Here is a 27,763-nt window from a genome sequence, read left to right as displayed (position 1 = left end):
GCACAGCCAAGACAAAATTCAGGTATTCTAACTTCTTGTAAACCTGTTGCAAATGAATGAGACTAAAGGAACCATTTTACAGGACTCTGAACAGTTTTCATTTTATAGGACTCAGAACAGTTTCATTAACTCACATTAGATAATTGTTTTGGGAGCTTATTTATTCCTACATTCATTTATTTCCTCTTTATTCTCCCACCTTGGTCTGAAAAGTGATCTGAGACAGAGACACATGTGATGCAACAAGGCAAAGCATACGCATCAATATAAGACAAAAAAATTTTTCCAACACTTTAGGAATATTCATTTGGCACAGGAAAACACACTTCCATTATAAGAAATTCTGACAATAGTTTCACTAATTAAGAATAATCTGCTAGCGCTGTTCACAATAGCCAAGACATACTGCTGCTACTGCTAAGTCACTTCAGTTGTGTCCGACTCTGTGCGACCCCATAGACGGCAGCCCACAAAGCTCCCCTGTCCCTGGGATTCTCCAGGCAAGAACACTGGAGTGGGTTGCCATTTCCTTCTCCAATGCATGGAAGTGAAAAGTGAAAGTCAAGTCGCTCAGTCATATCCGACTCTTAGCGACCCCATGGACTGCAGCCTACCAGGCTTCTCCGTCCATAGGATTTTCCAGGCAAAAGTACTGGAGTGGGGTGCCATTGCCTTCTCCGAGCCAAGACATAGAGACAACCTAAATGTCCATCTACAGACAAATGGATAAAGATGTGTTACATATATACAATGGAGTGCTTCTTAATCATGGAAAAGAACTAAATAATGCCATTTGCAGCAACATGAATGGATCTGAAGAGTATATTAAGTGAAGTAAGTCAGAAAGACAAAGACAAATACCATATGATATCACTTATATGTGGAACCTAAAATATGACACAAATGAATCTACCTGTGAAACAGAAACAGCCACACAGACATAGAGAACAGACTTGTAACTGTTCTGGGGTTGGGAGAGGGATGGAGTGGGAGGTTGGGGTTAGCAGATGTCAACTTTTATAAACAGAATGGATAAACAACAAGGTCCTACTGTATAGCACAGAGAACTACATTCAGTGTCCTGTGATAAACCATAACAGAAGGGAATATAAAAGCAAAAAAAAAAATAATAATAAACTTAGTTTGTGAGGCTTTAGAACTCCATTTTGTGATGAGATTCTTCTTATCCATGTGCATTTTCAGTTTTTTTTAACCATTATATCCTGAATCTCATTTCAGTCTCCACAGAAGCTTGAAATACAGACACATTGCTAACCCAAAAGCATACTGGAGATGAGTTCCAGCCAAGATATGAATGTTAAATGCATAAGTAGCGCCTCTACTAAAAAGTCAGTAGCTGACCCAAGGCTCCTGCTTCATCCAGGATGGGCTCTGACCTTCAAGCTGCGCAGTCAATGAGTGACAGCTGCTGAGGGCTTCCAGAAGCCCTGGAGGGACCTGGCACGTTTTACATCTAGTTAAGTTCATGAAACTACGGTGATTAGGAGTAGGGCTTTGTTTAAAAATTGTTACTAGAATGCAACAGTGTATTTTTTCCTGTTTTTGACTTTCTTTTGATGAGCTCACTTCTTAACCTTAGAAGACCAGAGAACAATATTTTTGCTGCCAGTAGATGAAATTGGTGCCACTGACAGCAATGTAAATAATGTTTATAATTTGGGGTCATAATTTTGTCTTTATACTAAATGCTTCAATTTGAAATTGTAAATGCTCATTCAGTTTTCAAGACCTAGTTCTAATACCTCCTCCACTGAAGCCCCTAAGCAGATTAGGCTGTGTGGTTTTTGTTTCTGTTATGCTATTCTCCACATCACATTGTAATCATGTAATTTGCCTGTCTTGTTTCCCTGACTATAAATTTCTAAAATGCAGGAGACAGGGCTCTTTGCCTTTTTTGATGGATAGTAGACACCTAATAAGTGCTTAACGGAAAAACAACTATCATCATTTTGATAAAAATCCATATGATGTTTTAAGCTGTTTTCTTTCAATCAGATTGCAGTAGGATCACGAGATAATTCCATCAGAATCAGAGGATATCTTCTGGTGTAAGTCCAGGCTTTAGAGACAAGCTTCAAGGTCAGAGAAGAGGCAGCTGGAATAGGTGAGAAAGACTGAAAATCAGTGCCTCTTTACTTCCTTATGATTTTTGTCTTCCTTATCAGTTGCTTGAAGCAATACAGAGTAACGTGGTAGACATCTGCTGTTTTTCTCCACTCTGCTGCCTTTTTCCTTCTTCTGGAAATAGCATCCTGATTTTTCTTTGGAGGAACTGTTCCATCAGATACAGGCAAGCGTGACTGCCAGTTTAGACGCCCTGCCCTCTAGCCAAGGGTGGGTAACTGGCTGGAGCAAAGCTGATCAGATTCTCATATCTGGAATATGAACAAGGGACAAGAGCAGCAGCCCCTGCTTTCCAGACCCCCCGTAGCCACAGTTTCTGGTCCTTCGAAGCCTCTTGCCTTGACTTTCCTCTTGCTTGTTTGAGCTTTCCTGCTTGCAATAAGCTACTTCTCTACTTCAATTCTGCTTATGTGATAGCAGCCAACAAATGTTAACTGACAGAAACAGTGAATTGAAGATTAAAATTCTATCTGATTTATCTGAAAATCTAGCAAGAAAGAATAACCCTGGATATCTCCAATCTATCCCCAGATTCAATTTACCTCACCAGTCCAGGTAAATAACCTGAGAAATACAAATCCTCCTTTCAAATATGCATCCTGTTCCTAAAGTAAAGCAGCTGTCCCACATACTCCCCAGGGCAGCCCCAACACCATGTTTAGTGAAACAACCCAGTTGACTTGAAGATCCCTACAGTACTCAACCCGAACCTGCCAGTTTGTTGCTTAAATATCCACCTACTTTGCCACAAAAACATGGGCACTTTTTCATTATTATGAGGTTCCCAAGTCAGCCATATGTCATTAGCACACTCCCAGTTTCTTGGTTCACCAGCAGTCACAAATGGGGAGCCTAATTATATTACTTCTTATTTAACACGTTTAGAGTTCTTACTCTGTTCCAGGCATTATTCAAAGTGCTTTTACTCATTTAATCCTTATAAACCACCCGTGAGATAAGGACAAACAGGATGAGGCATAAAGGTCTTTATCAGATTGCCCCAAGTGTCAACGCCCATAAAGAGCAAAATTAGGATTGGAATCCGGTTCTCAGTCTGTGCTCTGAACCACCAAGCCAGGCTTTGGGGATGATGAGTTTATTACATGGCCAATTAAAGGGAAGGGCTAATCATATTTTAACCTGCAGCAGCTGACAGGGTCCATTGACATGGAAATAAGATTAGTCCCCACATGTCAAAAACCCAAAAACATCAAGTCAATTTAGCTTGCCCTCCAGGCCTCCTTCTTTCTTAAACTCCATGGACACAAGCCAAAACAATCCTATAGCAGTTTCCATTCATACTGAGAAAATTCTGATGCCTTAAGTAGAAGGTACCTTGCTTCTTTAACTGGCCTGAAACAGACATGTTAATTTTTTAGAAAGCTTGAAATGTAAATCTAGTCCTAAACTTTTACTCCCTATTGTAATCCAGTGTTTCACCACCTCTGGAGTGGAGGGAGATGTTACTGCACTTGTTCAATCACTCTTGTGTCCTCCGGGACATGCGGCCCCTCCTCTCTCCCACAGAACTGTTAAACCACTTCTAAACCAGGTAGGTAGGTGATTTTTATCATCTTCTTGGTTTTCAAATTGCAATTAAAGCTTAGTATAGTCATGATAGTCTTATTGAATTTTATATATATATATATTTTTTACTTTTTTTTTACTTTCCTTGAAATTTTAGAAGTTTTCCAGAAGAGTATCTAAAGCAAGAATTTGCATATTGAATATTTCAATTTACTTGTGAAGCCGTAACTCTAATAACTTCTCCCACTGATCACTAGAGTCCAAATAGATTTGGTTCAATGAATATTAAACACTCCACACTATGCAGAACATTCTTGATATAATGACATATAAAGTGTCAGCATCAATTTTTTTAATTTTTCTTCAATCAGGGTGAAATATAACTAAAGGTTAGTAGTAGGTATCTATATGAAGTAAAATCATAAGTGAATTCTAACTTCTTGTATTTTTCTAATTTTATATATCATCTATAAAAACCTATATTTCTTTTATAAACAAACAAAGCAGTGTTAGCAAGAATATTAAGCTTTAGTGGCTTAGCCGGTAAAGAATTAGCCCGAAATGCAGAAGACCCAGGTTTGATCCCTGGGTCAGGAAGATCCCCTGGAAAAGGGAATGGCCACCCACTCCAGTATCCTTGCCTAGGGAATCCCATGGATTCAATCCACAGGCTACAGTCCATATGGTCACAAAGAGTCAGACACAACTGAGCGACTAAGCACACACATACCTTTATTATGCTTATAGTATCATATAGTATCACAGTTATATTGTGATAGGTACTTTTTTCTAATTTGTAATCAATAAGAAAAGTAAAATGAGAACACCCTGCTGTTTATTTTCAAAGTAATCGAGAAACAGGTAAAAAAAAATCTACTACAGTAAGTGAAAAACTAATTTTCATCCTAATTCCATAGGTATATTCAGACTCTGCTGCTAAGTCGCTTCAGTCTTGTCTGACTCTGTGCGACCCCAGAGACGGCAGCCCACCAGGCTCCCCCGTCCCTGGGATTCTCCAGGCAAGAACACTGGAGTGGGTCGCCATTTCCTTCTCCAATGCATGAAAGTGAAAAGTGAAAGTGAAGTCGCTCAGTCATGTCTGACTCTTAGCGACCCCATGGACTGCAGCCTACCACGCTCCTCCATCCATGGGATTTTCCAGGCAAGAGTACTGGAGTGGGGTGCCATTGCCTTCTCCGATTCAGACTCTAAGAGAATCCTTTTTGCCTAGGAAAGCAGTTGAGTGTCAGAGGGCCTAGAGTGTGAATGAGATCTGCCTGCCATCTGCCCAGGGATGGTTACATCACTTCCTGTGCTTCACTTAGTGCTCTCGATTGCGACATGGAGATAATAGTGTCTTGTTCACAGGGCTCTGAAGGCACCTAGGACAGGTTGTGGCACAGAAGAGCTATCCAATACAGGTCCATTTACTTATTCAACAAAAGCTTACTACAGGCCTTCTCTGTGTCAGCACTTGCAAAGCATAGGGAAAAATAAAATAGAGGATACAGTGTGTTTGAGCTTAGTCCTGTTGGACTCTTTGAGACCCCATGGACTCTAGCCCCCCAGGCTCTCCTGTCCGTGGAATTTTCCAGGAAGGAATACTGGAGTGGGTTGCCATTTCCTACTCCAGGGGATCTTCCTGACCCAGAGACTGGACCCACGTCTCTTGCATCTCCTGCACTGGCAGGCCGATTCTTTACCACCTGGGAAGCCCGAAGACTTAGTGCCCTCAAAGAGTTCATGATCCAGAAATGCAGATAAGGAGTCAAACATTTGAGACAGTATGGAAGAATTAGAAGTCCTTGGAATCTTTATCAAACATTTTTAATTTCTCAGTTTATTGCAGTCACTCAGTCGTGTCTGACTCTTTGGGACCCCATGGGCTGCAGCACGCCAGGCTTCCCTGTCCATCACCAACTCCAGAGCTTGCTCAAACTCATGTCCATCAAGTCGGTGATGCCATCCAACCATGTCATCCTCTGTCATCCCCTTCTCCTCCTGCCATCAATATTTTCCAGCATCAGGGTTTTTTTCTAATGAGTCAGTTGTTTGCATCAAGTGGCCAAAGTATTGGAGCTTCAGCTTCATCATCAGTCCTCCCAATGAATATGCAGGGTTGATTTCTTTTAGGGCTGACTGATTTAATCTCCTTGCTGTCCAAGGGACTCTCAGTACTACAGTTCAAAAGCATCCATTTCTACCAAACTTCACGGAGTTCCTATTTCTCCAAGTTATGGAAACTGAATCTCAATTGAATTGGGATTCTGCTATTTGTCAAGGGCAGGTTGGGAGTGGGTGAACAACAAGTCCAGGTATTTACTGAACTGTTCTCCATCTGGTCTTCAGGAGTTGGGCCATGTAGGTCAAACTGTTGATTCTGTCCATGTTCCTGGTCTAAAGTACCTTGGGGCCCAACCCTGTTTAATCTCCTTGCCCCTTTACAATGCACAGGACCATTTGGTGGCTCCCACATCACACAGGGCCCCAGGACATACAGCAAAGCCAGGCTCAGCTCTTCTCCACCCATGCCCCTCTCTGATGGAGCACAGGAGTCACCCTCTGCTCCCACACCTTGCCACACTGTTGAGCCTCTGTGACCCCCTCAGGCCTGGGCACCTGGGTACTGTGCACGGCCATGTCCACTCTGGGTTCTTCCCATCTCACTGGGCACTCTCGAGGAAAAGAAACGTGGTTTCCCTCTGGGCTCAGATTCTTCACGCCCCTGGGGTATTTCTGTCACTCTCCTTAGTCCTGTGCTGAGTTTGAGGAAAGGACCAGGTGAGAGGACCAGGCAGAGGGCTTCACTCCTCTGTCGGAGGCCACAGCGTCTCCTCACCCCTGGCACCCTCCTGTCCAGAGTGCTTTCTCCCTTCTGGCGCATCAGAGCTTTAGTTGCTCAGCATGTGTTCTCCTGGTAGTGTGTTTATCTGCGTACACATACCTTCTCCTCTCTGAAGGGCCCAGACTTTCGATTGACACTTAAAATCCAAGAAATGACTGTGTCATCTCATCCTTGATGCATCAAAGATGCAAAATCAAGGCTGAGGCTGGGGTGACAAATAAAAGCTATCAGGTAATAATTAAAAACCCTTCAGTTCAGTTCAGTCGTGTCCAACTCTTTGCAACCCCATGAACCGCAGCACGCCAGGCCTCCCTGTCCATCACCAACTCCCGGAGTTTACTCAAACTCATGTCCATTGAGTCAGTGATGCCTTCCAACCATTCATCCTCTGTCGTCCCCTTCTCCTCCTGCCCTCAATCTTTCCCAGCATCAGGGTCTTTTCCAATGAGTCAGCTCTTCATATCAGGTGGCCAAGGTATTGGATTTTCAGCTTTGGCATCAGTCCTTCCAATGAATATTCAGGACTGATCTCCTTTAGGATGGACTGGTTGGATCTCCTTACCCCACCACGTAATGCAGAGGCCAAGATAGTTCAAAGGGATAGAGAGCCTAACTGAGCTGGGGCACCCAGGGAGGGCTTCACGGTGAAAAGCCAGCTGGAGCTAAGTCTATGAGGATGAGTCAGAGCTCAGCTACACAGTCAGATGGGGGAAGGTCATTCCACACAGTGGGAACAACATGTGCAAAGTGACACTGTTTATGAGTCAGGTTTTAGACTTCTCTCTCAGAATTGCCTAAGTCACATAAATCATACCTCATTTTGAGACTGGAATAAGCACAGACAAAATTGTTTGGGCTGGAAGTTACTTTAGGAATCATCTATCTAATCCCTGCGTATAACTGGTAAGGACACTGAGGCCCAAAATGATGACTTTCAACCCAACGTTCAAAAACAAGTGAGGCTAAATTCAACCTCCTGCTTCTACCTGAGAGTAAGCAGGAACTCTTACTCTCAGTTTACCTTCCCAACCATCTTCTCTGAGCCAAAATTAAGCATCAATTATGTCAATACTTAGGACAAGTTTAGAAGTGAGTTCTTCTTTATCAAAGTTGAGGGGAATAAAGGTATTCTCCAGTAATAGCATTGATACTTCTAAAAGATAAGGTTCTGGCTTCCAAGAAATAATCCCAACAAGAAAATTATAGAGACCATTTTTTATGCTGATGTCAGAATGCTGTACTTGTATTAGCACCAGTAATACGTATATCTCCAATATCTCTTTATTTATATCTGTATTTATACCAATTTTACAGATGAGGAAAATAAGGTACAGATAGTTAAGTAACTTGCCCCTAGGTTAATAAGTGGTAGGCAGGTAGTCGTGGATAGTAAAACTCCAGTATTCATGCTTTAATCACCGCAATACCACATTTATCTTCATGCGATTATTCAGCATGCAAATATATTTACAAACATACTTGCACAAACACACAAGTCTTTACAATGCATTAGGGCTTGTTTTTTAAAAGACTAGAAATAACCTAAGTACCTATTAGCAGGGGGCTAATTTAATAAATTACAACACATCCTCATCATACAGCCAATAAAAAGAATGGGATAAAACTATGTGTGCAGATATAGACCAGTTTCCAAGAAGCAAAACATAGTTAAATTAAAAGTGAAAAAACAAGAATAAACACAAGGTGTATACAGTATTTCCTATTTGGGTTTTTAAGGGGGACTATATAAATAATATTTAAGTTTGATTATATAGAGAGTGTTTCCATAGGGCACAAGCAAGAAATTAGTAATGGTTGCCTCTGAGAAAAAGAGAGACGAAGGCACTGGGGTTGTAGAATGGGAAGGAAATTTGTTTTTGACTGTACACCTTTTTCTAATGCTTGCATTTTTACCATGTACAAATAAGATTTATTCAGATCCTACAAGCTAATTGACTTTTTTTTAATGATCAGTAATAGGATTCCTTAAATCATAAAATAACTATTCAAGCTTAAGTTTTTAAACACTCAAATTATCGTGTTTGTATTTACCCACAAAATAGCACTTCGTAAAGACTAGCCTTTTTAACTCCTTGCCAGGGTATTGATTCATTTCTGACTCACAAAAGAAAATAAAGAAATAGCCAGATGTGTAACTAGCCTGATGCCAGTTGGAATGTGGGAGCTTAGGGCAAGGGACGTGGGTAGGGAATGCAGGGAAGGGAAGGGAGAGAAGGGGAGGGGAGGAGTGGAGGCACCCAAGGGGTAATTCCTAGTGCTGTTGAGATCCCTGTATTGTGAAGCTCCATTCCTATCATTCATGACTGAGACTCAAACTTCAGAATGCATGAGTTACAAGACATGAAAATATTCTTCTAAATGGACTCTTAAAACCACATGCTGCCATCATACCCACAAGGCAAATCATGCTCCGAGACTGGCCCTGCTATAAAATGCCCCATCTCCTCCCACACTGTTCTTTCGCTTGTTTATTTCATTTTGTTCTATATCTATTGATTAAATTTTTATAAGCTCAACCAAGTGTTCCTGAAATTTTATTAATACTTCTGTCTTTAACACATATCAAGTTCCCCTTAGTTAAGAAGATGTGTATTTGGGTAGAGGTTGGAGTGACCTGAGGGAGAAAGAGAGTGTAGGGACTGAATGTTTGCATCCCCCTCAAAATTCATGTGTTGAAGCCGTAACCTTTGATGTGGTAATATGTGGACATGGAGCCTGTGGGAGGTAATTAGGGTGGGATGAGGTCATAAGGGTGGAGCTCTATGATGGGGTTAATGCCTGTATAAGAGTCTCCAGAGGTGTCTCTCTCTCTCAGAGGACACAGTGAGGACGTGGAATAGTTTCCTCATGGTACAAAGAGTTACTGCAGTTAAAATGTAGTGTGATGCTTTCAGATAAATCTCACCTAAGAAAAAAGTGTTCTAGTGTTCCTGGCCTGAAGATGACTTCAGAATAGACAGTCAAGTGTCCAGAGATCAAAGTGTACTATTCCTCAGAGAAGCTATTAAACAGGAAAAAATAAGCTGTTGAACTGTCATAGACAGTGCACATTCAAATAAATACAACTGGCAAAAACAATAAAAGGAAATCCACAAAGGAAAAATGTTCATTCCAGTAATAATCAAAGAAATGCAAATTAAAACAAAGAAATGATAACCACATCCAACATATGTAGCACTGTCGAGGATGTCATACGGTCATGTTACATAAACAGTTCAGAAAACAACATGTCATGTTATACAGCAAGAACCATAAAGATGTTTATAATCACAATCATTTGTGGGAATTTAATTATGAGACAAAACTGAACACTAATAAAATAAATACCTACAAACAAGAAGATGCTCAATGCAATGTTATCTATAACACACATCTAATTGCCAAAATAAAGCTATCTAAAGGTTCAACAGTAGAAGTTAGCAAATTAAGATAGATAATATGAAATATTATGCAATCATTTAAAATAGTAACTGTTAGTCCAGGTTCGATGCACGATACTGGATGCCTGGGGCTGGTGCACTGGGACGACCCAGAAGGATGGTACGGGGAAGGAGGAGGGAGGAGGGTTCAGGACGGGGAACACGTGTATACCTGTGGTGGATTCATGTTGATATATGGCAAAACCAATACAATATTGTAAAGTTAAAAAATAAAATTTAAAATAAATAAATAAAAACTGGAAATTTTAATAGTGAGAGACAGAATATTATATTTAAAAAGCATAACATAAAATAGTGGGGTTGAAAATATAAAACACACAGGCTTATGAAAAGAACTATAGAAACTATTATGCAAAAATATGTATCATTAAATGGGAAAATGTGATTATGAATTGTCTTTAAATGTGTGTTTATATTATTGGTGACCTTTATTAAAAATCACAGGGATTTATGATTCAAAAGTTTCTAAGTGTAATCAAAATACAAAGGAAAAAATAACCTACTTTCCAAAACACAACAAGCTTCAATTACTGAACTTGATATTTATCTCTTTCTTTTTCCTTTGTCTTAAAGAATTCATTGAATATTTTTATGGTGCAGTAAATTCTCATGACATGGCATATGCTTTCAACCACAAAAACTGACTTCCTAAAACCCTGCTCTAAATTCTGTAGCTACTAATTACTCAACTTCAGCAACCCATTATGGTAAGGATGGCTCCAAAGTTGTTTTCCTCACCAAAATGTTGGCTTTGATCACTGTCTTTTAATTACACAACGAAGGACTTGAAAGTCCAACCCCAGAGCCCAAACCCTTCATGTTATCAAGAAATGCCTCTTTATTCAAAAGGAAGAGTATAAATTCCAACTATTCTACTCCTTCTTAATATTTGCTTTTGTTGCCTAGAGGAAAGGAGAGGGACGTGTGTTTTCCCTTTATACTTAGGACTTTTCATCATACGTTCTTTAGAGCAATATGTTTATAGCAGGGATACTGGATAACACTAAAGACAGACTCAGTTCTGAACAGAAAGGTGACAGTCTGACAAAAAGTTCTTTGACATTTTTCTTTACATTTTTATTCTCAGCCTTTTGCCTCAGGGTTCAAATTTGTGGTTTCCAACTCTGAAAAAGTAATCCTGGAACAGCTGGCCCTATAGTGAAAACAAACCATCCTGACCTAGGGTGTGGTTCCCCAGAAAGAGACGAGCTACCCAGCGGACAGTGGACGTTCAGTCTCGAGCTGCGGAAGGAACAGGGCGCCCAGACAGCGTCACTTCTTGCAAGACAGGAAGGCAAAAAGCCAAGGAGAGAAATAAGATGAAGTTCTCTTAGCCTGTTTTCAACATAGATGTTCAAACCAAGCAGATTTAATGTGACAAACTCCCAAGAGGAAAAAAATTCTTTTTAAAAGTTTTGTTCACATAGAAATGAGACAGTGTTTCATTCGTTCACCTTGAAGGGATCCTTTAACCCATGAAATAAACATTCAGGCACTTGCCCAGAGGACAAAGCAATCTGGTAGTGGGCTTAAAAGCAATCCTTCCAAAAACCTATAGCTCTCTGCCTCTTTCTTCCACATGGCTCAAAATCTTCCCCTTTGCCTAATAAAACTCAATACTTTGAAAATTTTATTTCTTCTTCTTTTCCATATTTTTTTCTTTAGTTTAGGTTGAATGGTAATTGCTTTTATTCTCTTGGCTTGGTCAATTAGTTGGCTGGTTGTGGAAGCAGAATGCACGCAGAACTGGAAATCTGAAAAAACTGTGTTCAAGTCCCCATTCAGTCACTAAGTATATAATTATTGACAAGCCAAATACTTTTTTAGGCCTTTATTTCCTCTTCTGTAAGATAAGAAGGGTGGACTGCATGATTGCTAGGATACCATCAAACTTAAAATGTTCTGTAACGAAGAGGAAAAAATATAGATGATGCCAAGAAATCCTGGAGGAAATTTAAAACTTTAAATTTTGTCAACCTTAAAAGCAGACAGGAAGTATAGCAGAGGTGAGGCAAACCTTACATTTCATCTTCTCTTGACTTGATTTCTCAGAATTGAATTATCTCATGGAAGGTACTACTCAGACCTAAAAGACATATAGATCCAAACAAAGCTCTAAAAATAAAAGATAAGCCTATGTTAGGAAGAGTGACTAGGAGCCAGTGAAGAAATTCCTGCAGTAAGAATTTCTTTCATTCTTTAAGACCAAAGCAAACAAGTAGAAAGAAAAAGTTCAGGTGCCCGTTTCAGTGCAGCTTTTCCCCCTGGCAGATCACTTTTTAGGGATTAGTTTTCATTTCCCCGCCTCTGTAGCCTAAAGGAAAAGCTAACCTGAGCCAATTTATTTTCTAACGCTGCACACCATGGAGGGTTAAATCACAGTCAAGCTGGAATTGAGGAACATGCAACCGAGATAAAGCGAGAGCAAGCATGCCATAATCCAGAAATAACTTCCAAATCCTACACTATTAAACAGTTTAAACTCCCATCTTATTCACAAAACTTTTCCTCCTAGAAATGATAGTAAGTCATTAAATTTGCTGCTGTGACCTCTGTCCTTTTTTCTCTTTCATCTCAAAACCACGGTACTAAGAGTTAAACCTATGTCTTTTCACTGGCCATTTTATATAGTAGTCAATTCGTTGGTAGCAAGTAACAGAAAATATCCATATATAACCCCAGGGATCATAGCCTGCCAGTCTCCTCTGTCCATGGGATTGCCCAGGCAAGAATACTGGAGTAGATTGCCTCTTCCTTCTCCTGGGGATCTTCCCAACTCAGGGATCGAACCCAAGTCTCCTGCACCAAGACCAGGTGGCTTAAACAATAGGAATTTACTTTTCAGAGTCAGGAGTCTGAGAAGTCCAAGATCGAAGCGCTGGCCAATTCATTTCCTAGGTGAGGGCTCTCTTCCTGGCCTGCAGACAGTCACCATCTCACTATGTCCTCACATGGCAGAGAGAGAAGAAAGCAAGCTCTCTGGTGTTTCTTCTTATGAAGACACTAATCTCACCATGAAAGTCTCACCTGTATGACGTGTGTTTTCCTAGAGTGTGCCAGGAGTGGTTTGAGATGTTTTCATGCATGATCTTGCATATGTGTGTGCGTGCTCAGTCCTGTCTGACTCTCTGCAACCCCACAGCTGTAGCCCACCCAGCTCCTCTGTCCATGGGATTGTCCCAGCAAGAATACCAGAGTGGCTTTATCAGGGAAATGCAAATCAAAACTACAATGAAGTACCATCTCATGCCAGTCAGAATGGCTGCCATCGAAGTCTACAAACAATAAATGCTGGAAAGGGTGTGGAGAAAAGGGAACCCTCTTACACTGTTGGTGGGAAGGCAAACTAGTACAGCCACTACAGAGAACAGTGTGGAGTTTCCTTAAAAAACTGGAAATAGAACTGCCATATGACCCAGCAGTCCCACTTCTGGGCATACACACCGAGGAAACCAGAATTGAAAGAGACACGTGTATCCCAATGTTCATCGAAGCACTGTTTATAATAGCCAGGACATGGAAGCAACCTAGATGTCCATCGGCAGAAGAATGGATAAGGAAGTTGTGGTACATATACATATACAGTAGAATATTACTCAGCTATAAAAAAGAACGCATTTGAGTCAGATTTAATGAGGTGGATGAAACTGAAGCCTATTATACAGAGTGAAGTAAGTCAGAAAGAAAAACAACAATGCAGTACATTAACGCACATATACGGAATTTAGAAAGATGGTAACGACGACCCTATATGCAAGGCAGCAAAAGAGACACAGATGTAAAGAACAGACTTTTGGACTCTGTGGGAGAAGGTGAGAGTGGGATGATTTGGGAGAATAGCATTGAAATATGTGTATTGCCATATGTGAAACAGATGACCAGTACAACTTTGATGCATGAAACAGGCACTCAAAGCTGGTACACTGGGACAACCCAGAGGGATGGGGTGGGGAAGGAGATGGGAGGGGGCTTCAGGATGGGGGGACACATGTACACTCATGGCTGATTCACGTTGATGTATGGGAAAAACTACCACAATATTGTAAAGTAATTAGCCTCCAATTAAAAAAAAAAAAAAAATACTGGAGTGAGTTGCCATTTCCTCCTCCAGGGGATCTTCTCGACCCAGGGATTGAACCCATGTTTCCTGCATTGCAGGCGGATTCTTCACCACTGAGCTGTCAAGGAAGCCTTTTATGACTTGATTGAAACTTAATTATCTCCCAAAGGCCCCATCTCCCAACACAATCACACCAGAGGTCAGGGCATCAATATACGAATTTGGGGAGCACAATTCAGCCCACAGAACTACACAACCTACAGAAGAAATAAGTTTATTAAAAAATACTGAGTAGCTCACAGAAACAAAAAGAATTCTAAAGAACAAATAGGGTAGCTGAGGGTGGGTAGGCAACAGGAGTCAACAGTTAGTTCATTCATGACGTTAATACTAGAAAGAATTAGTTTTAACAAAGTTTTCAGTCTTCAAGTCTCTCCATGCAAGATACAAAAAAATCAGAGAGAATGTGATTATCCTAGCTTTAGTCCTGAGGCAGGGTAACTTGGTTAATACTTATAAGGACACATCATAGACTAGACTGGGGCAGCAGATAGGAACAGGAGAACTAATTCTCCAGAAAAGAGAGAGATGAATACAAGTAGCCGAAGAGCAACAAATATCCAGTGTTCTCTGTTCAGTAGAGACTTACAAGAAACCTGGGTTTCAATGCTGGCTCATTAACTGGTCATTTTAGGCAAATTTATTAGACTTACCAAACCTCAGGTTTTGCATCATGCAAAGGGAAAAAGTAATATCTGTCTAATGGCAACACTGTGTTGACTCAGTAAGTTATTCACAGAGCAACTAATGTGTCCTAAATCCTCAATAAAGGTTAGATCCCTTCCTTCTCATTCTTAAATATGGCAGGAGAGCTGCTGATTCACTGTTTTAGTCTGTACACACATGCTGCTGATGCTGCTTAGTCACTCAGTCGTGTCTGACTCTTTGTGACCCCATGGACTATAGCCCTCCAGGCTCCTCTGTCCATGGGATTTTTCAGGCAAGGACACTGGAGTGGGTTGCCATTTCCTTCTCCAGGGGATCTTCCCAACCCAGGGATCAAACTTGTGTCTCCTGCTTGGCAGGTGGATTCTTCACCACTGAGCCACCTCAGAAGCCAGGTTATTTTTTAAATTACAAAATAAAATACAACTTGTACTATGTGGACATGTTATACTGTTACAAGTGTTTTGCATATTAGCCAATTATGTGAAATCAAAGGGATAACAGGCTGAGTCAGACTTAAATGAATAACTTTTGGTAAATCTCGGGTTAAGGTAAGAAGGTCAAGCTTTGACCTCTGAGGCATGGAGAATAAACAGTCTCAGTGACAATATTGCTCATCATTTCTGAGTCAAAAATGAGCCTTCTGTTTGTTAAACACAATGGACATGTTCCCTATTAAAGCTTCCAGCCAAGCGGCTCAGATCTAGGAATTTAACTGGGATTTCTGATCTTTGAACTCTTGAAATTATATGTGAAATTGATTGTGTACTTGTGTGTGTTCATGCATACATGTAGGTCGAAAACCACTGCTTTAACCAAAGAGAGAGCAAATAAACCTCTATGAGCCACTCCAAAGAGCAACAACCACTTTCAAATTCTCTTCCCTTAAAAGAGTGGATATATGTAAACGTATGACTGATTCATTTTGCGGTATAGCAAGAAATGAACACAACATTGTAAAGCAACTATACTCTAATAAAAATTCATTTAAAATTGGAAATTTAAATTTTCAGAGAAGGCAATGGCACCCCACTCCAGTATTCTTGCCTGGAAAATCCCATGGACAGAGGAGCCTGGTAGGCTGCAGTCCATGGGGTCGCACAGAGTCGGACACGATTTCATTTAAAATTGGAAATTTAAATTTTAAACCCCCCAAATTAATTAATTAATTAAAAATTGTAAAAAATAATGTTTCTTCCCTTTCAGGTGGACTCAAATATTCACGATCCTACAGTGTATCCCACTAATATCTACAAGAAAAGAAGCAACAAGTGCCTAATACACCAGAAAGTACAGCTATGCCAGAGACAACGCTTATTAACTTCATTTTAGCCATGGAACTTGTTGCAATAAATGTCTTCCCTGAAACTCAGTATGTAAAACAGATTTTCTAAACAAATAGGTTCTACAGGCAGTTTACGTCTTCACAGAAAAGACTTTTCTTGTTTTGCGGAAAACATGAAGCATCCATTGTTGTCGTTGTTCAGTTGCTAAGTGGTGTCTGACTCTATGCGACCCCATGGAATGCAGCACACCAGGCTTCCTTGTCCTTCACTATCTCCTGGAGTTTGCTCAAACTTGTGTCTATTGAGTCAGCAATACCATTCAACCATCTCATCCTCTGTCATCCCCTTCTCCTCCTGCCCTCAGTCTTTCCCAGCATCAGGGTCTTTTTCAATCTTCACATCAGGTGGCCAAAGTATTAGAGCTTCAGCTTCAGCATCAGTCCTTCCAGTAAATACTTAGGGTTGATTTCCTTTAGGATCGATTGGTTTGATCTCCTTGTAGTCCAAGGGACTCTCAAGAGTCTTCTCCAGCATCACAATTTGAAAGCATCTATTCTTCAGCACTCAGCCTTCTTCATAGTCCAACTCTCACATTCATACATGACTACTGGAAAAACCATAGCTTTGACTATATAGACCTTTGTTTGCAAAGTAATGTCTCTGCTTTTTAATATGTTGTCTAGGTTTACCATAGCTTTTCTTTCAAGAAGCAAGAGTCTTAATTTCATAGCTGCAGACACCTTCCACAGTGATTTTGGAGCCCAAGAAAATAAAATCTGTTACTCTTTCCACTTTTTCCCTTTCTATTTGCAATGAAGTGATGGGACCAGATGTCATGATCTTAGTTTTTTAAATGTTAAGTCAGCTTTTTTGCTCTCCTCTTCACCCTCATCAAGAAGCTCTTCAGTTCCTCTTCATGAAGCACCCATGAGGATCCCTGGAGTCACTAAGAAGACTATTTAGATTGCTAAGATACTGGTGAGTGGCCCTTTGCAGAAGCACATTCTCTAAACTCAGCTGCAGTGTATCTCTAGCTGGCTCCTTCCACTTCCCCACAAAAGCTGTCTGAGAATTTCTCAAGTCTTACAGACTTCCCCACCCCCGCATTCCCTGGAGAGCATATGGACCCCTTCACCAAGAGGGTCAAGCCCCAATGATGCAATTGCTGAGATTTCTTTCCTCAAGTTCTCTATATCCCCATTCATTCTAAGCTCATTGTCTATATCTTAGTGTTTTCCCCACTTCAGGCAATCAAATATCACCTTCATAATTTTTGCCAAATTATATTTATGCTAGTATTACTTAACAGTGTTTTTTATGTCAATTCATTTTATTTACTTACATACATTTACGTATAAACATTTAAGCTATTTTCATTAAGGCATCTTAATGGAAAATTTTAAACATATACAAAAATAGAGAGTATATGGAGTAGGAAGCCCATAAGGAGCCCCTAGGTACTCTTCAGCTTCAACAATTATCAATCCATAACCAGTCATTTCTCCAATTATACCAAACCCCATCCTGAACATTTTTAATCAAATCCCAGTCATCATATCATTGCACCAATAAATACATCAGCGTTGGCCTCTGAAAGGTAAGGAACTTCTTTAGGTATACTTCTTTCTAAAATTAGCAGATCAAGGAAAAGGACAGGTACAAAGTATAAAAGTACATAGTCTGGAGAGAAAAAAAAAAAATAGCATGCAAAGTGAGAGAAGGGACTAGAAATGAGAGAGAGAGAGGCAGAGAAAAGTAGGGCAATGGCTGGCCAGGAAAGTCTCCAAAGAATGAGACCAACTCCAGTGCCAAGAAGATGGTGGGTGTAGGTGAAGGCTCTAGTACGTGGAGTACGGGCAGAATCTGGGGCAAATGGGAGTCCCACTGGTGGATGGGAAATACACTCAGAACGAGGAGTTGGGGAACCAGGTCGGGCCTAGGCACCAACGTGGGGTGCTAGATGAGGGACGCTGCAACTGAAGAAACACCAAAGGGAAACAGAGACGGACTGGAGACACAGAAGAAGAAAGTGGAAGCTGACAGGAGCAGCGAGGGTGGGAGAGGCATAGCTGGGGACTGACATTAAAATGGGATCCTGCTTGAGGAGAGGTTTTGTTAGTAGGAAAAGTATGGTAAGCTGGTCTTGAAAGGGGACACTGGAAGGATTAAGAGGAGGAAATTTGAGGACCAGATGGAGACAAAGGGAGGAAAGCTGTATATAGGATAACTAAAGAAAAGTATAGGGTATATGAGTGTTCACCTTTAAACTCGTTATGGTCTTGGCCCGAAGTAAAAGAACTTCTACATACCACCAATGAAATCCTAACTGAGAGACACAGTGACTCTTAACCCTCACTATATTCATTTCTCTGATCAAGCATTTCACTCTCTTGAGCACCATCTTCTTCCTGTGTACCTTTGAGCTCTATGACCCTCTAATTTTCGGTCTTTAGATTCTCATTCTACCTCTTAAAATCTTTGAGTGGGTCTTCCTTCTCTCCTATCTGCCCTTCAGAGGCAACATTCACCAGGGTTATGTACCTCCCAATCAACCTTGTCCATTCCCACATCTATCTGCTCATGTGCGTGCTGAGTTGTGTATGAATTTTTGACCCCATGGGCTATAGCCCCCCTGGTTTCCCTGTATGTGGAATTTTCCAAGCAAGAATGCTGGAGTGGGTTGCCATTTCCTACTCCAGGGGATCTTCCCGACCCAGGGACTGAACCCCATCTCTTGAATCTCCTGCAATGGCAGACTCATCACCTGTGAAGCCCCCACATCTGTATACTGGTTCCCAGATATACATCTCTAGCCATACTGATGATTTTGAGCCTGGGACCCAAATTTCTAGCTGCTTTTTGCATAACTGTCACCACACTGATATGCTCAGATATCTGAAATTCAATCTATTTGAAGACAAACTAAATTTTTTAGCTCAACAAACATATTCCTCTTTCCAGTCCCCTGATCTTAGTCACAGTATCTCTAATCACTAAGCGGGAAACCTTGGGGTCAGTTCTGAGCCCTCCCTCTCCTTCTCCACCTGAGTAGGAATGTTGCTGACCACCAGCATCTTTTGATCATCCATTCCAAATTTGAGAAATTCCTCAAATCCTCAAAAGTAGAAAAGGCTGAATGCCCCTTTCCCTGTCTCCCTTGTAACCAGGATGCAAGCTTCTGACCCAGTGAGGAAGGAAGCCAGAGCTGCACAGTACCTACTTTCATGAGGTTGAAGGTAGACGTATGCAGTTTGGAGCAGGCAGTGGTGGAGGTTCTGGAATCCCATGCCCAGCATCAGTGGTCATCTGTGGTGTGACACATAGTGGACTCTTCACTGTAGCAACCCCACAGTGTGGTACGAGCATGGTTCCTGGCTGCATGGCTCCCAGTCCTGACTCTCTGGACCTCTTGGAAATCCCACAACCTAGGAAACATATTTTCATAATTCTTCTACTTCAATTAGCTGAGGATATACCTTTGCAAAGAGTCGGACACAACTGAGTAACTGATCTGATCTGATCTGAATACCTAAGTTGCTCTACTTTCCCAAAATCAGTTACTAAACTTTGTCCCCTAGACTTACTGAATGCTCATCTAATGCCAAGTCCCTCCTTCCTCTTCCCAGAGCCTCTACCTTGGTTCTGGCTTTATCAGCTGCATAGACTCCTGGCCCCCTCGCTTCAGCACACTTTGCAATGCATACACCTTTGTTCACATCTCCATCATCTGAGCCTTAACCTCTATGATAGCACTGACCCCACTCCTTTGGAGACATTTGTTCAATCATTTCTCCTAGTCTGTCAGGCTGCTATTAAAAAACATACCACAGATTGGACAGCTTACAAACAACAGACATTTATTTCTCCTAGTTCTGGAGACTTCTAGTCTGAGATCAAGGTGCCAGCATAGTTGGGTGAGAGCCTTCTTCTGAGCTGCAGGCTTTTCATTGTATCCCCACATGATCTATGGATCTCTTTTATAAAAGCACTAACCCCATTTAGAGGTTCAACTGTCATAACCTGATCACCTCCTACAGGCCCCACCTCCTAATACTATCACATTGAGCACTGGAACTTCATTATATGAATTTAGATGTAGGGAAATCCAAAAATTCAGACTATAACAATTACTGTTTTTCCCATTAGCCTGGGTGTTAAGGCATTATGGCTTAGTGGAAACAGCACAAGTTTTGATGTTAGGCAGTCAGTGGCTGAACCTCAACTTACTCGCTGTGGAATTCTGAGAAATTCACTTAATCTCTCTAATGTTCCATTTCCATTGTCACTAAAACATGTGTGATTCTTTGCAACCCCCATGGACTGCAGCATACCAGGCTCTTCTGTCCTCCACTATCTCCCAGAGTTTGCTCAAATTCATGTCCATTGAGTCGGTGATGCCATCCAACCATCTTATCCTCTCTCGCCCCCTTTTCTTCCTGTCCTCAATCTTTCCCAGCATCAGGATCTTTTCCAATGAGTTGGCTCTTCTCATCAGGTGGCCAAAGTATTGGAGCTTCAGCATCAGTCCTTCCAATGAATACAGGATTGATTTACTTTAAGATTGACTGATTTGATGTCCTTGCTGTCCAAGGGAGTCTCAAGCGTCTTCTCCAGCACCACAGTTTGGAAGGCATCAATTCTTCCGTGCTTAGCCTTTTCTGTCGTCCAGCTCTCACATCTCTACATGACTACTGGAAAAATCATAGCTTTGACTATATGAACCTCTGATAGCAAAGTGATGTCTCTGCTTTTTAATACACTGCCTACATTTGTCATAGCTTTCCTTCCTAGGAATAAGTGTCTTTTAATTTTGTGGCTCCAGCTACTGTCCCCAGTGATTTTGGAGCCCAAGGAAAGAAAATGTGCCACTGTTTCCACTTTTTCCCCTTCTATTTGCCATGAAGTGATAGGACCAGTTGCCATGATCTTAATTCTTTGAATGTTGAGTTTTAAGCCAGCTTTTTCACTCTCCTCTTTCATATTCATCAAGAAGCTCTTTAGTTCCTCTTCACTTTCTGCAATTAGAGTGATATCTCCTGCATATCTGAGGTGATGGTATTTCTCCTGGAAATCTTGACTCCAACTTGTGATTCATTCAGCCTGGCATTTCATATGATGTACTCTATGTATAAGTTAAATAAGCAGGGTAACAATATACAGTCTGTTGTACTCCTTCCCCAATTTGGAATCAGTTCATTATTCCATATGTCCAGTTCTAACTGCTGCTTATTGACCTGCATACAGGTTTTGCAGGAGGCAAGTAAGGTGGTCTTGTATTCACATCTATTTAAGAATTTTCCACAGTTTGCTGTGATTCAATAGTCAAAGGGTTTAATGTAGTCAAGGAAGCAGATGTAGACATTTTTTCTGTAATTATCTTGCTTTCTCTATGATCCAATGAATGTTGGCAATTTGATCTCTGGTTCCTCTGCCTTTTCTAAACCCAGCTTGTATATCTTGGAAGTTCTCGGTTCACATACTGTTGAAGCCTAGTTTGAAGTTTTTTTGAGCATAACCTTGCTAGCATGTGAAATGAGTGCAATTATACAGTAGTTTGAACATCCTTTGGCATTGCCCTTCTTTGGAGTTGGAGTGAAAACTAGCCTTAGAGGAAGTAAAATTCACAGAGAACCAAAGACAAGATTATTATAGGTTCCATTCCCCTGGATACTGTCACACAAGCTTCCAGCTATTCTAGAACACCTGTAGAGTCACCTGGGGTGTGAAGAAAAGCTGGGCTTAAGACTCGCCTGTTTCAGGATCTGCCTGCCAATGGAAAGGCTATGCCTTTCAGCCCAAGCCTCCGAGGCCAGCAACTCCCTGTCCTCCTAGTCCCAGGAGACTCAGTAGACCCTCCGCATTCCACAGATACTGTACTCTACTGTTGAGCTTCACCACGAGAACCATTCCCACCGATGGTGGGACAGTAATTGAGATAATACATATAAACAAAGCATTCCACAAATAGTGACCATTATCATTATTCATTCTGAGCAGAGATGCTTCTCTGCTATATACCATAAGTACCTAAACAAGAGACATGGAAATTGTGCTTCATGAATTTTTAGAGAATATATGAATTCATGGACAAATTCTGTTTTTATTGGACTTAGACTGCTTTCCCCTCACTTGTCCTTACCTTTTTTCATTTAGCAAACTCCTATCTAGCTTTCAACATCCACCGCAAATCACACTCCTTTTATTAAGCCTTTCTGATGACCCCCAGTCAGAATTGATTATCCTTTGCTCTAGATTCCCAAAGTTCTTTGTTGAGAGCCAACAGAGAACTCATCACAAAGATCATGGCTTGATTTATAGTTATTTACTTACTTATGTGACTTCCCTGGTGGCTCAGACAGTAAAGCGTCTGCCTACAATGTGGGAGACCCGGGTTCAATCCCTGGGTCGGGAAGATCCTGGAGAAGGAAATGGCAACCCACTCCAGTATTCTTGCCTGGAAAATGTCATGGGTGGAGGAACCTGGTGGGCTATAGTCTAAGAGGTTGCAAAGAGTCAGACACGACTGAGTGACTTCACTTCACTTCATTTACTTATGTGACCATCTCTCTTATTAAACACATTTTCATTCCAGACAAGGGCCTATATTACTTTCCTTTGTAAGATACATAGGACTCATGATGGTTAATTTTATGTGTCAACTTGTCTGGGCTATGGTACACACATATTTGGTCAAACACTAATCTAGATGTTGCTGTGAAAATATTTTTTTAAATGAGCAAATTTTGCAAAAAGCAAATTACTTTCCATAATTTAGATGGATCTCATCTAATCAGTTGGAAATGTTGACAGAAAAAAAAAAAAAAAAGACTGACTTCCCCCAGTGAAGAGGAAAGGCAGTCTCTGGACTGCTTTCAGACTTGAGATACAACATCAGCTCTTCTTTGGGTCTCCAGCCTGTCAGCTTACCCTGAAAACTTTGATCCTGCCATTCTCCACAGTCCAGTTTCTTAAAATAAATCTAAATAGATGATGTTCAGATAGACAGACAGATGGGAAAACAGATTGATCAATCCTATTAGTGTGTGTGTGAGAGAGAGAGAGATCTTGAACAGCAGTGTGAACTGTGTGAACACCGTGTGAACTGTGCAGGTCCATTTATACATGGAGTTTTTTTCAATAAATCCAGACTACACTACTACACTATCTGCAGTTGGTTGAGTGTAGAACCCTGGATACAAAGAGCCAAGTGCAAAGTTATACATGGATTTTCAACTGTGCAGGGGTCTGTGCTCCTAACGTTCCTCCCATCATGTTGTTCAAGAGTCAACTGTAGAGACAGATGGATAGATAGATTGACAGGGATACACACACACATACACACACATGTATCTACCTATATCTATATCTAAATGCTATATCATACATAGGATATCCTATTAATTCTGTTTCTCTGAGAACCCTGGTGAATACAGTATTTCTCCAGTGTTTGCCTTCTCATGGTATGTACTCAGTAATTGCTTCATGAAGAGGTGAGCTGGAAGTGAACAGGAGAAGATGAAAACTGCTGAAGAACGTGAGGCAAGGTAGCCTGGGGACAAGGACAGTGGGAAAAGTCCAGGTGGGTAGAACACCATCTTGCTGGTGAGGCCTCACGAATCCCACCTCTTCTCCAGTTTTCCTAGACAAGGCCCAGGGCAGACACCGCCTGCTCAATAATAAAAGCATCATGAGGCCAGAGATTCTTTTGGCTGAATCTCTAAGAGACCAGGGTTCAGATAGGGTAATGGAGAACAAACTCCCCAGCAGTGAGTCAGTGCCCAGTAAATGCTGCTGCCTGACTAAAACAATGACACGACTTTTATCTTGGTGTGCACTTCAGTTCAGCAGTGGAGCCCAGCCATGACCCTCTGTCTTTCCTGAACACTGCTTCCCCTTTCGGCTCATCAACCTGATGATGCCTCCATCTTCCTTCATAGTTCCCCTGACTTTATTACCAGAGCCCCTTATCTCTCAGCACCTTGCACCAGCTAGGGTGGCCCTTCAGCTGCTTTGAGTTTGCCAGCACTGCCCAGCCAGGGCTGCATTTAAAAGCCATCTAACTCTCTAGTTTCTGCAAATACAGGAACTGTGTAAGCAGGTTTTTTAAAGGGAAAACTATAAAATGTGGACAGTAAATTATATCGCTGTTTTCCCCTCCCATTGAAAAATGGCAGGCTGCTAAGTGGTTTGGAGCTCAGTCAGTGTTTCAGATTAAAGGGAGTTGAATTTAAACCTCACATTACTTCTAGAGCATGAAAAAGAAAGAACCTTAAATAGTCCCCATAACTGACAGGCGAAAAGGGGTGTCTCTGTCAGTCATTATTGCTATTTTTGTATTTGTAAATGGATGGAAGGTCTCTGGAGCTTTTTTAATCTTAAGTATGCCCATTTTAAAGCAAGCCAATTTAAGAAAGCCCAGCCTAGCAAAACAGATGAATGAGAAAGTATTTCTTCATTTTATAAAAGAATTCTTCACTCCAAAAGCAATTAAGACAATCTCTATGATTATTAATGCCTTAAAAGTCTACCACAAATGTGCTTCTAATGATCTGTCTGAAAAGTTATTTCCCTATTGAAGGGTCCAGGTAATTACTTAGAGATTAAAATGAGCCATATCCATGTTGCATTATTTAAAACTTGTGTTTACTGGAAGCCTAAATTGGGCAAAGGATTTCCTACACACACAAATAGTCTCTCTTGTCAGATTGATTTGCAAAAGGAAAATTAAAAGAAAATAAAGAATGCAACCTTAAGAATGAGATTATTTGAGATTCAAAATAATATCCTTACGGACTCATTTTTACAGGGCATTAACTTTAAACAAAAGATTGAGTACCTAATATTACAGAAACCATGAATACATTATTTGCTCATTCCACATATATAAATTGGACATGGTCAAGCAGAAGATGGCAAGAATGAACATTGACATTTTAGGAATCGGGAAACTAAAATGAACGGAAATAGGTGAATTTAATTCAAATGACCACTAATATCTACTACTGTGGGCAAGAATCCCTTAGAAGAAATGGAGTAGCCCTCATAGTCAACACAAGAGTCCGAAATACAGTACTTGGATGCAATCTCAAAAACAACAGCATGATCTCGGTCTGTTTTCAAGGCAAACCATTCAACATCACAGTAATCCATGTTTATGCACCAACCACTAATGCCAAAGAAGCTGAAATCAAATGGTTCCATGAAGACCTACAAGACCTTCTAGAACTAAAACCAAAAAGAGATATTCTTTTCATCATAGGGTATTAAAATGCAAAAGTAGGAAGCAAGAGATACCTGGAGTAATGTTTGGCCTTGGAGTACAAAATGAAGCAGGGCAAAGGCTAACAGAGTTTTGCAAAGAGAACACACTGAGCATAGCAAACACCCTCTTCCAAGAACACAAGAGAAGACTCTACACATGGACATCACCAGATGGTCAATAGAGAAATGAGATAGATTATATTCTTTGCAGCCAAAGATAGAGAAGCTCTTCTCCATCTTCAGCAAAAACAAGACCTGGAGCTGACTGTGGCTCAGATCATCAGTTCCTTATTGCAAAATTCGGCTTAACTTGAAGACAGTAGGGAAAAACACTAGACCATTCGGCTATGACCTAAATCAAACCCCCTATGATTATACAGCAGAAGTGACAAATAGATTCAAGGGATTAGATCTGGTAGACAGAGTGCCTAAATAACTATGGATGGAGGGAGGTTCATGACATTGTGCAGGAGGTGGTGACCAAAATCATCCCTAAGAAAAAGAAATGCAAGAAGGCAACATGGTTGTCTGAGAAGGTCTTCTTTTCTGAGAAAAGAAGAGACATGAAAGGCATGGGAGAAAGGGAAAGATATACCCAACTGAATGCAGGGTTCCAGGGAATAGTAAGGAGGGATAAGAAAGTGAATAATGCAAAGAAATAGAGGAATACAATAGAATGGGAAAGACTAGAGATGTCTTCAAGAAAATTAGAAATACCAAGGGAACATTTCAACCAAAGATGGGCACAATAAAGTATACACAAATAGCAAGGATTTAACAGAAGCAGAAGAGATTAAGAAGAAATGATAAGAATACACAGAAGAACTATAAAAAAAAGGTCTTAATGACCCAGATAACCACGATGGTGTGCTCACTCATCTAGAGCCAGACATCCTGGAGTGTGAAGTCAAGTGGGCCTTAGGAAGTGTTACTACAAACAAAAGTAGTGGAGGTGATGGAATTCCAGCTGAGCTATTTGACATCCTAAAAGATGATGCTATTAAACTGCTGTACTCTATAGGCCAGAAAATTTGGAAAACTCAGCAGTGGCCACAGGACTGGAAGATCAGTTTTCATTCCAATCCCAAAGAAGGACAATGCCAAAGAATGTTCAAACTAGCATACGGTTGCACTCATTTCACATGCTAGGAAGGTAATGCTCAAAATTCTCCAAGCTAGACTTCAACAGCATGTGAACTGAGAACTTACAGATGTAGAAACTGGATTGAAAAAAGGCAGAAGAACCAGAGATCAAATTGCCAACATTCGTCCAATCACAGAAAAAGGAAGGAAATTCCAGAAAAACATCAACTTTTGCTTTATTGACTATACTAAAGCCTGTGACTGTGTGGATCACAAGAAACTGGGAAATAAAGAGATGGGAATACCTGACCACCTTACCTGTCTCCTGAGAAACCTATATGCAGGTCAAGAAGCAACAGTTAGAAACAGACATGGAACAACGGACTGCTTCAAAATTGGGAAAGGAGTACATCAAAAGTGCATACTGTGATCCTGCTTATTTCACTTTTCTGTAGAGTACATCATGTGAAACGTTGATCTGGGTAGATCACAAGCTAGAATCAAGATTTCTGGGAGAAACATCAATAACCTCAGATATGCAGATGACACCACTCTAACAGTAGAAAGCAAAGAGGAAATAAGAGCCTCTTGATAAGGGTGAAAGAGAAAAATGAAAAAGCTGGCTTAAAACTCAACTCTAAAAATACAAAGTTCATGGCATATGGTTCCATCATTTCAAGGTAAACAGATGGGGTAGATGGGGAAACAATGGAAACAGTGGGCTCCAAAATCACTGCATATGGTGACGACAGCCATGAAATCAAAAGACACATGCTCCTTGGAAGAAAAGCTATGAAAAACCTAGACAGCATATTAAAAAGCAGAGACATTACTTGGCTGACAAATGTCTGTGTAGTCAAAACTATGGTTTTTCCAGCTGTCATGCATGGATGTGAGAGTTGGACTGTGAAGAAAGCTGAGCACTGAAGAATTGATGCTTTTGAACTGTGGTGTTGGAGAAGACTCTTGAGAGTCCCTTGGACAGCGAGGAGATCCAACCAGTCCATCCTAAAGGAAATCAGTCCTGAATATTCATTGGAAGAACTGATGCTAAAGCTGAAGCTCCAATACTTGGGCCACCTGATGCGAAGAACTGACTCATTGGAAAAGACCTTGATGCTGGGAAATATTGAAGGCAGGAGAAGGGGACGACAGGGGAAGAGATGGTTGGATGGCATCACCGACACGATGGACATAAGTGTGAGGAAGCTCCAGCAGTTGCTGATGGACAGGGAAGCCTGGCATGCTGCAGTCCATGGGGTCACAAAGAGTCAGACACGACTGAGTGAATGAAATGAACTGAAACAGGTGGGGGAAAAGTAGAAGCATTGACAGATCTTATTTTCTTGAGCTCCAAAATCATTGCAGA

This window comes from Bos indicus, chromosome 7 (genome assembly GCF_029378745.1).
Source record: "Bos indicus isolate NIAB-ARS_2022 breed Sahiwal x Tharparkar chromosome 7, NIAB-ARS_B.indTharparkar_mat_pri_1.0, whole genome shotgun sequence".
NCBI classification, from domain to species: Eukaryota; Metazoa; Chordata; class Mammalia; order Artiodactyla; family Bovidae; genus Bos; species Bos indicus.
This window is presented reverse-complemented; position numbering follows the sequence as displayed.